Source organism: Panthera pardus, unplaced genomic scaffold (assembly GCF_024362965.1).
Source record: "Panthera pardus isolate Hobbes unplaced genomic scaffold, ASM2436296v1 HiC_scaffold_12, whole genome shotgun sequence".
In the NCBI taxonomy this organism is placed as follows: domain Eukaryota; kingdom Metazoa; phylum Chordata; class Mammalia; order Carnivora; family Felidae; genus Panthera; species Panthera pardus.
The window spans coordinates 40,473,689-40,483,634 of record NW_026526677.1 but is presented as its reverse complement, the minus strand read 5'-3'; positions in this window follow the sequence as shown (position 1 = coordinate 40,483,634).

Below are 9,946 nucleotides of genomic sequence, written 5' to 3'. Positions count from 1 at the left end.
ACTTAGCACAACGTTCGCACATTAGGGTAAGTACTAAGTAATAATTGTTATATTCTTTTTTAAAAAAATTTTAATGCTTGTTTATTTTTGAGAGACAGAGACAGAGTGTGAGTGGGGGAGGGGCAGAGAGAGGGAGACAGAATCCAAAGCAGGCTCCAGGCTCTGTGCTGACCGCTCAGAAACCACGAACGCGGAGCTTGAACCCCTGGACTGTGAGATCATGACCTGAACCAAACTCACGTACTTAACCCACCGAATCACCCAGGTGCCCCTGTTCTACATTCTTATGATCCAGACAAATCAAGATTCCTTTTTGTTTTTTATTTTTTCTGGTTGTGATCACTCTGGGGAAAGAGATTCCCAGGAGCCAGACTATTTGGCCAGGAAATCGTTCCTCCTGACCCGCTGGGTCTGCGTCTTCTGTCCCCTTCCGCTACCTCCCGCCATCCCCTGCAACAGGGAAGCTGTGCTCAGTGCTCAGCTGTGGGGGCAGGTCTTTGAAACCTACAACTAACAGTCTGCTTCAGCTTTTTTTTCACGGGGGGAGGGCGGACTTCATTTATAGATATGCTTGAGAAAGATACACTGAACAAGAAAAAGTACTCTAAGATAACATATTCTTATCTCTTAGTAGAATTGGTAAGTGCATCCTAATTTAAGGTTTCTCATCTAGTTTGTTGGCTCTATTAGTACATATTGCCTTCTCCTGCTCTCTGCTGTTGTATCTCTTCTCCCAGCATATAAACATCTTAATTGCTCTAAGCACAGCCCCCGGCATTGAGTTGATTTGGTTAATACTGGCCAACTGGCTTACAACCCAAAGACTCTGGCTCTAGCCCTGGCTGTGCTGGCTCTGTGACCTAAGGTAAGCCATGAACCTCTTTGTACCTCAGGCTCCTTTTCTGTGAAAGGGGCTGGAAATGTCTGTGACATAAAGACTTCACGGATGGTGTGGGACCAACCGAGGCAACAAACTTAAAAAAAAAAAAAAAAAGAAAACATTAATTTGTATTTGATTGTAAGGAAATAGTCTGATTAATATGATCTAGTTTCTTGCTAGAAACTGTCACATGCTGTGTGATCTTAGACAAGCCACCCAACTCCTCTGAGCTGCACTTCTCCTGTGGTATGGAAGGGGGAGAGCAGACTTGATTACTTGAGTTTCCCAACATTGTATGATTCTGTGCCGAGGCTGAGGTCCCCTTGGAAACGGGAAAAGGCACAGGCTTTGAAGTCTGAAAGACTGGGGTCGATCCCCTGATTCATCGTTTGCTGTCTTTCTTTGTTTTTCTGGACCCTTACAGGAGTGTCTCAGAGGGTTGTGGGTATTCGTGAAAACTTAACAGCAGTTTGGGTGAAGGGCAGTTTTGCCTCTGCAGTTAAGACAGCAGCTGTGAGCAGAGCTCTGCAGTGACAGAAAATGGATCAGACCAAGATTTAGGTCTGTAATTTCCAAACACCAGGGGCCCATTTGATAGAACCAGTTTGCTTTGGCGTGTTGAATTTTTGTTGTGTGCATGACAGTGCCCCCTCCAAGAACCGGGCTGGTTTATTGGCCCCTTTACCATTTTGCTGCTCTCAAGGTATAGCTCAAGCGTTTCAGACAGGGCCCCGCCCCCCGGCCCTGGCCCAGGGGCCTGCAGCTGTGTCAATAGGCCTTTGAAGTTCACACAGCAGCTGACTGGTCAGCAGCCCCTGGGATCATCTTGGCCACGTCTGTCCCCGGAAATCAGGAAAGGGATGTGGAAGCTGGTGTTGCCTGAGAGGCATGGGCAGGAAAATGATGGAGCCCTTGATGAGAAGACGGGAGGAATTTACCCAAATTCACGGGCCAATTTCATTAGCAGAGATTGTTCCTCACTGTTGTTTCTCCTTCTGGCTCAAAAGCTTAATCATCAAAATGTGAATATTTGTTCCGGAGACTTTGAGTGTGGAGTATTATTATTATTATTTTGTATCCCCTACTTGGGGGCTCTGGCATTCTTTTGTTCGGCGTTTACTTCGTACTCTCTTCGGACAGGTACTTTGCAGGTGCAACACATTATCCTCCCATTTTATCTTATTTAATCTTCACATTCCTGAGGAGTATGTTGTTTTTATCCCTATTTTGCAACGGAGGAAAGCTCTGGGAGGTGAAAACTGGCTGAGGGTGACACAGTTAGCAAATAGCATAGCAGGTGTCCCTAACTGACTCGTAAGCCCGTGTTCAGAACTCCTACTCTATGCTCCTTCCTATTTAGAGCTTTGTTTGAATAATGTGCTGGGTAACTGGGAATCAGAATCTTTGCTGACTAGCAAGCCCCCTTTTCTGTCCGTGATATTCACATTCAAAACCATAGTCATCTCCTCCTCCTCTTTCTCCTTGCTCCGCACATCCTCTTGCTCACTGAGTCCTGTCAGTTTGTCCTTCCCAATGTCCCTTGCATTTCTTTTCATTCATACCCTTGTTACTGCATGCTTGGACTGTTGCAGTAGCCTCCTAGCTCACATTGTGACCAGTCTTTTCCTTTTCTATCCTTTCTGCTCGTCCTGCCAGATTCATCTTCCTTTAACACTGCTTTGTCCTAAAATATCATTTAAAATGTTCCAAGGACTTTCTGTGGCTCACAGGATAAAGTTAATAATAGAGTTAATAATAGTTAATAATAAAGTTAATAATAGATAAAGTTACTCAGGGCTTGAAATTCAGATCCACACCGCCCCCCCCCCCCCCCAACTGCCATGTCCCCCTGCCACAATTGACCTCAAAGCTGCTTTCCAGCCCCACACATCACTTCAGCATCTTTGCCCATGCGGTACCTTCTACCTAGAATGTTACACATCTTTCTACTCAGTCTCCCCTCTGTTAAAATCTCATCCTGGCCTGTCGTCAATGAAGACTTCTCCAGTTGTCTTGCAGGCATGATGCCCCATCCCGGAGCATTTTGTAACACTTAAGCAGTACATCTCACATGTAACTTCACTGCAGTTATCCGTGTGCCAACGTTTCCTACCTAATCCCAACGTGAGGAGGGAACCCGCGTGCGTGTGCCCGTGCATGTGTGTGTTTCCCGCTATGGTCGTTGTTACTTGCATAGTGCCTTGTGCATAGTGGGCCATTACTTGGTTGAATGAATGAACTAATGAAGGGAGGAAACTAAACGGGAAGAAATAAGTCACTTTTTGGGTGTTAATATGTGCCAGACAGTGTTCTTGGTACTTTTATAGGTAACGATTCCTTTATTCCTTGCATCTACCCCGAAAGATAGGTGATACTATTGTCCCCGTGACAGAGATGAGGAAACCAGGGCACAACGGGCTGAAGTAACTTGCCAGAGAATTAATGATGGATCCAGGATTCAAATCCACACAGTCTGTCTCCAGAACCGAGGTTCTCCCTGGGGCTACCTCTCCAGGACTCTTTTTCACCTCTCCAGGACTCTTTTTCACCTCTCCATGGACAGTCCTGAGCCTGAGAGGTTCACTCACATAAGAAATGCTTCACAGACTTGAAGCAGGTGGGTTCAGGAGACTCTGAGGATGGCCCGGATCCGGCCTTTCTTTTCTGCGTCAGCCTGCAAAGCCTTGCCCACCTCAGCGATGCGCACTGGGCAAGTTGGCGAGCCAGGGTAACCAGTCTCAGCTGCTGGGCCGGTGCTGTGTAAAAATGGAGCCTGTGTTGCACGTCCTAGGAAACATGGCAACTTCATTAGACAGTCATCAGATTGTGGGCCAGGGGCTCCTAGAACCCTCCACTTCAGGCATGAGACGATTACTCAGTTAATAATCCTAATCAGCCTAGTGCACATGCCCTATGTTTATCACTCCTGTTTCATAATCAACTTTCATATTTTTCTTAACTTTACAACTCAATCTGTGCACCAGAGTGACTGCAAACCCATATTTATCTTATTTAGCAAACATTTACATGTGCTGCAATTAGCCTCACATGTTGTGTGATCAACGTCCTTTGCTAATTGCATAATTCCTTTCGCGTTTAATTATCAGATGGCATCCTTTTTGCATACGTGTGTGTGTGTGTGTGTGTGTGTGTGTGTGTGTCCATCTCCATGGTTTGCTGCTGGTTGTGAGCTGCATGTGTCCCAGGCTGAGGCACCTGCAATGACAGAACCAAAGACATTCGAGGGCTGGGAGGAGCGGCCTTTTTTGTTCACAGGTGAGGAAACAAGGCCCAAGAAAGCGAAGGGACCCCCTATCCAAATAGCTCATTACTGAGAAGTCCCGAAGGCATGGAAGGATGAATGTAATCTGCAAAGAATATCCCCCAAACCATTCCAGGGTAGAAATTCCGTGAATAATTCAATCCAGCCTCGGTGATTAGCGTGGAACTTAAGTCTGGACAAGATTAGGCCAGGCCTAAAAGAAATCAAGTTACTGGCAAGGAAGAATCTTAGGATATCCTGAAGTTACAACCCTTAGCAATTGTTTTGCAGTTGTCAGGCTGCTTATCCCCAGCACATGTTTCCTTATAAGGGAGGCTGGCTAACCCCTTTCTTCTTCCTTCGGCATCTTCTTGTAAAATATTTTATTCCTCTCCAAGCCCAGGTGAAAAGAGAGTGGACGATCCACTCAGGAATTAGGGATCAGCACAGAGAGAATCAGAATGGTATTAGAGCTGAGTGGAGACCCAAAGATCTAATCTACAGAACTTGCTCTATAGGCCGGCATCTAAAGTCACAGCACTGGTTGGTAGCCGATCTGGGACTTGAGTCCGTGTCTCTTTACTCGGGGCTCGGGTTTTTCTCCACACAGCGCTCTGCTAAGGAAGAGACCAAGAGGACAAGGTGTACCTTGACACCTTGCACTTTCCTTCCTTCCTCCACACCTTTACATCGTGCCTGGGAGTGCTAAGCCAGGGCTGTAGGGGTGCAGAGGTTAAGGTAGTCATCTTGTCTGGGATGAGAGGGCTAGGGAAAGGAACACCCCCGATGGGGAAGGCACCTGCTCCCCATTGCGGAGATTTTGAACCCAGGATTTAAGAGAATGCAATGGAGCCCAACACAAGCGTCTGGTCCACAGCAGGGTCTCTTCCAGTATTTGCAGAATGAGCATGTGCACCGGCCAGGAGATGAGGTGGGGGGGGGGGAGGCTAGAAAAGTAAGAGGAGGCTAGCTATTGCTACCTGGAGCTTCTTTGCTTAGAAGGCAGAGGACATCACAAGAGGCTTGTCACAGTGGACTTCATCCCTTCGCCTGCCCCAGAAGAAAGATGCGATCATTAATGTGGAAGCACCAAGGATCATTGGGGCTGGAAAATATAGGCCAGTGGTGTGCTGAGAAAGAAGAGGAGAACGGCTATCGGCCTCTGCCAAATCTGCCGAACTGGGAAACCTTCCTACTGCTGCCGACAGCAATAGGGAGGCCCTGCTCTCTGAGCCCCTAGCAGCCACGGCGCTGCGACTGCTACTAGGGCACTGGCCACCCCCATCAGCTATACACCCTCTGCATCTCTTGGCTCCTATCACAGTGTCTAGGAAATAGTAGGTGCTCAGTAAACGTATATGGAACAAATGAATGCGTGCACTGGACGCTGTTGGAATGTGTGGCTGTCCTCAAGTTGGCAAGGAGAAAAAACATACGGAAAGCCAAAGTAGTATTAACAACGTTTTTAAAAAATTTTTTTTAATGTTTTCATTTATTTATTTATTTATTTATTTTTTAACGTTTATTTATTTTTGAGTCAGAGAGAAACAGATAGTGAACAGAGGAGGGGCAGAGAGAGAGGGAGACACAGAATCTGAAGCAGGCTCCAGGCTCTGAGCTGTCAGCACAGAACCCAACGCGGGGCTCGAACTCATGGACCGTGAGATCATGACCTGAGCTGAAGTCGGGCGCTTGACCGACCGAGCCACCCAGGCCCCCCAACAACGTTTTAATAACGTGTATAGATGGGCCAGAGCAGTAAGATTAAATTTACCTAGTGCAAATGTGACACAAAATCTACTTTGAGTTTCAAAAAGTTGCTTGCCCAAACAGAGAGTGGGGTATGAGGCCCAGTCCATATTTTCCAAAGCCAGCAGGGGGTGGGTCGTGGCAGGCCTAAGCTCAGTGTGGAATAAGATTGTGACGCAGCTGCCAAAATGGGATTGGATTCCATAAGTAGAGGCCGGGTCCAGACCAATGCAGGCGACACTGCCTGTAGTTTTGAGCCTGCTCAGGTCACATCTAGTGTCTAATGCTCATTTGGGGTTTCATGAACAGCCACACTTTAACCAAGCCAATGCTTTCGTTTATGAAGTGTTTTCCCAGGCGTTATCTCATCACGCTGTGCCAAAGAGATGGTTTCTATACCGTCAAGGGCAAGCTGACTTGCTCAAGGTCACCTAGCCAGCGAGTGGCAGAGCCCAGCCTTCTGACCCCTTGTCCATACTCTTTCCGCTGCATCACACTGCCTTTATGCAGGCCAGAGCCCCACTGCGCAGCATCTAAAAGCAAGACCAGCGTGACGCTTGTCAAGTGCTGTCAACAGCGGACACGCTCAGATGGGCACCTCACTATCAGACAGCCTGACAGTGATGTCTCAGAAACCACCTTTCCAAACCCAGGAGGGCTCTGACGGGCCAGCTCACAGCCGCAGGTGCAGTGGCCCTGGCCTCTGTCAGAACTGGTACCAGACAAACATGGAACATCACCTCACCTCTGAATGAGCCCAGGAAAGGACAAATCTTCATGCTTAGCTCGTCGGGTCCCATGGAAAGGATTTGTGAGCTGGACTGTGAAGGAGGAAGAGGGAAAGGAAAAGAGCTAACATCTGTCAGATGCCTATTAAGTGTCTGGCTCAAGACATTCACATATATTTGTTTCCTGTTTCTAACGCAGTGCCCGTTTCTGCAGCCTGGCTGCTCACCCTGGTCGCTGTTTGACTCCTCCATTGCCTGTGTTGGGTTGTCATAATAATCCCGCACATTCATCTGGTCCCCCCCCCCCCCCCGTGGTTACCCGCTTTCCAAAAAAAAAGCCCATGAAGAAAAAAAAAAAAACCTGCATGCTCTCACTTATATGTAGAATCTTAAAAAGTCGAATCTATAGAAACAGCATGTAGAACCATGGTTAATGGAGGCTGGGAGGTGGGGGAAATGTTGGACAAAGAGCACAAAGTTGCAGTAATACGGGATGACCATGTCTAGAGACCTCATGCACAGCATGATGGCTGTTCTTTTTTTTAAAAAAAAATTTTTTTTAACGTTTATTTATTTTTGAGACAGAGAGAGAGCATGAACGGGGGAGGGTCAGAGAGGGGGAGACACAGAATCCAAAACAGGCTCCAGGCTCTGAGCTGTCAGCACAGAGCCCGACACGGGGCTCGAACTCACAGACCACAAGATCATGACCTGAGCCCTGAGCCAAAGTTGGCCGCTTAACCGACTGAGCCACCCAGGCGCCCCGATGGCTGTTCTTAATAAGACTATTACATACTGGAAATATACTAAGTAGAATGCAGGTGCTCTCATCACAAAAAGGTAGCAATGCAAAGAGATGTGTTAGTTTTATTAGTAATCACTTCACTATATATATGTATATAAAATCCTAATTTTTATTAAAAACAAAGAGATGGGTAGGGCAGGAAAGCCTTTCTGTCCTTTGTCCAATCTGTCCACTCATCCATCCTTTCATTCGTTCTTTAATAGATATTTATTAACTTACTCCTCTGTGCTAGGGACTGTGTAATGCACCAGGGAAGCAAGGATTTCTGGGAAGCTCTTGGGAGAGATATAAACTTCTATGAGAAAAGGAGGTATATTTGGGTCTTGTAAGTAGGGAGGGTGGTGGTGGTGGGATGTCATTGCAGACCGTGACCAGCAGGTGGCACTCTGGATCCCAGGAGGCTCCAGAGCCCTTTCAGCCTCCCACGCCTCACTTTCATTTTATATTCATTACTGTACTTAAAATCAAATTCTGAGTCATATCATTGAAAGACTGTGTTCAATTTGGTTTTAATTCCATTTATTTGATATTAATTGTTTCATGCTCTTCTAAAAATGGTTAAATTAAATCTAGTTGTGTCAGGGCTTTCTGGGTAAGTAAAAGACATGTCCAGAAATTTAGAGTCCTAAATAAATTAACACCTCTAGTGACTGGTACTAGCTCCTGAATTCCTCTTGTAGGAAATGCACCTTTTGTAGGAAAAGTTAATACTGTTGGGAAAATACCTGGAAGGATACACTTTAAGAGTCAGTTGTGTGGTCTCCTAGTGGCGAGACTATCGACAGTTTTCTTTTAGCTTTGTCTTCACTTTGTTCATTTTTCACAGCATGTATTAATTTTTCTTTTAGTTTTTCATTGAAGTATAACCTCCAAATGGAAAAGTGTGCAAATGTCAATCAGCTTGGATTTATGTATTTATACACATGCGTCATGTTCACCCAGATTAAGATATACCCCCAAAAGCCCCCCATAAATATACCCCATAAATAGATATACCCCATAAAGCCCCCAAAAGCTCCCTCATGTCCCTTTCTAGTCACCCTCCCTACCCCCCGGAATCATTTTTCTTTTCTTTTTCTTTTTTTTTTTTTTTCAATTTACATCCAAATTAGTTAGCATATAGTGCAACAATGATTTCAGGAGTAGATTCCTTAGTGCCCCTTACCCGTTTAGCCCACCCCCCTCCCACAACCCCTCCAGTAACCCTCAGTTTGTTCTCCATATTTATGAGTCTCTTCTGTTTTGTCCCCTTCCCTGTTTTTATATTATTTTTGTTTCCCTTCCCTTATGTTCATCTGTTCTGTGTCTTAAAGTCCTCATATGAGGGAAGTCATACGGTATTTGTCTTTCTTTGACTGACTAATTTTGCTGAGCACAATACTCTAGGTCCACGTAGGTGCAAATGGCAAGATTTCATTCTTTTTAATTGCTGAGTAATACTCCATTGTGTGTGTGTGTATGTGTATATATATATACACATACACACACACACACATACATACATATACCACTTCTTCTTTATCCATTCATCCATCGATGGACATTTGGGCTCTTTCCATACTTTGGCTATTGTTGATAGTGCTGCTATAAACATGGGGGTGCATGTGTCCCTTCGAAACAGCACACCTGTATCCCTTGGATAAATACCTAGTAGTGCGATTGCTGGGTCATAGGGTAGTTCTACTTTTAATTTTTTGAGGAAACTCCATACTATTTCCAGAGTGGCTGCACCAGCTTGCATTCCCACCAGCAGTGCAAAAGAGATCCTCTTTCTCTGCATCCTTGCCAACATCTGTCGTTGCCTGACTTGTTAATTTTAGCCATTCTGACAGGTGTGGGGTGCTATCTCATTGTGGTTTTGATTTGTATTTCCCTGACAATGAGTGATGTTGAGCATCTTTTCATGTGTCGGTTGGCCATCTGGATGTCTTCTTTGGAAAAGTGTCTATGCATATCTTTTGCCCATTTCTTCACTGGATTATTTGTTTTTTGGGTGTTGAGTTTGAGAAGTTCTTTATAGATTTTGGATACTAAGCCTTTATCTGATATGTTGTTTGCAAATATCTTCTCCCATTCCTCCAGTTGCCTTTTAGTTTTGGTGATTGTTTCCTTCACTGTGCAGAAGCTTTTTATTTTGATGAGGTCCCAATAGTTCATTTTTGCTTTTGTTTCCCTTACCTCCGGAGGCGTGTTGAGTAAGAAGTTGCTGTGGCCAAGATCAAAGCAGTTTTTGCCTGCTTTCTCCTCAAGGATTTTGATGGCTTCCTGTCTTACATTTAGGTTTTTCATCTGTTTTGAGTTTATTTTTGTGTCTGGTGTAAGAAAGTGGTCCAGGTTCATGCTTCTGCATGTCGCTGTCCAGTTTCCCCAGGACCACTTGCTGAAGAGACTGTCTTTATTCCATTAGATATTCTTTCCTGCTTTGTCAAAGATTACTTGGCCATACGTTTGTGGGTCCATTTCTGGGTTCTCTGTTCTGTTCCATTGATCTGAGTGTCTGTTTTTGTGCCACAGGAATCATT